The sequence below is a fragment of the Hippopotamus amphibius genome, chromosome 13 (genome assembly GCF_030028045.1).
Source record: "Hippopotamus amphibius kiboko isolate mHipAmp2 chromosome 13, mHipAmp2.hap2, whole genome shotgun sequence".
NCBI classification, from domain to species: domain Eukaryota; kingdom Metazoa; phylum Chordata; class Mammalia; order Artiodactyla; family Hippopotamidae; genus Hippopotamus; species Hippopotamus amphibius.
The window spans coordinates 61,003,482-61,004,368 of record NC_080198.1 but is presented as its reverse complement, the minus strand read 5'-3'; positions in this window follow the sequence as shown (position 1 = coordinate 61,004,368).

Genomic DNA, 887 nt, shown 5'->3' with positions numbered 1-887 from the left:
TCAATAAAAAAATAAATTAAGAAAAGAACTGTCCCAAGGACATTGGCATTCCAAGACAATGTGTGTTAAACTAAAGGAATAAGTCTTAAATACAGGCTATCAGGCAGTTTCAAAGGAGAGTGGGGGGAAATTTGGGGCAGAGAGATCTTTAAATCACACCACAAGGGCCATAGTTCACTCTGCTAACCGGGGTCAGCCGTTGTTCTTGGAAACATGGTGATATGGTGTTCAGCCAAGAAGGCCAGGGAAACATGCTTGGGTCTGGTTAAAGGGCAAGTCCAGGCCTTTCTCCCCACCTTCTTGATCTCTCTCATCTCTAGCAGGGCACTGCATGGATGCACTCTTTGCAGGGTGGGTTGTTACTGGGAGCAGACAGAGCCTGAAACTATGCAAATCCACACTCATGGTCCTCACATTTTTGATATTTAAGGCTGTTGACTTGTGGACTAAATGATTGTCAGTTAGAGCCCTTTCATGTAGTTAGGATCAAGAACCTTTGGCACAGGCTCTTATCACTGTGTGTAAATGTGAAAAATTGATTGGAAGAAAATGTGGTGCTTTATTCTCCCTCGTGTCAGTTGACAGTTTAGCCTCCATGTCTTTGTGTGTCCCTGAAATAATAAATTCAGATCTGACCAGGCAGGGCTTTTTTTTTACATCACTAAAGGATTCTGCATTAGGAAGTGAAAAAAATTTGACAGAGTAAATACAGAGTGAATAATAGAGTAAGCACATTATGTCCCCCTCCCCTAAGCCTAGATACAGAGCTCAGTCATTCATCAGGCTGTGTGTTGTGACATTTTATGCTATCCTTGGGTCCTTAGGTATCATGACTACTTGGTGATTTTAAGCGATGGGGCAGACCTACAGAGACAAGACTGACGTGG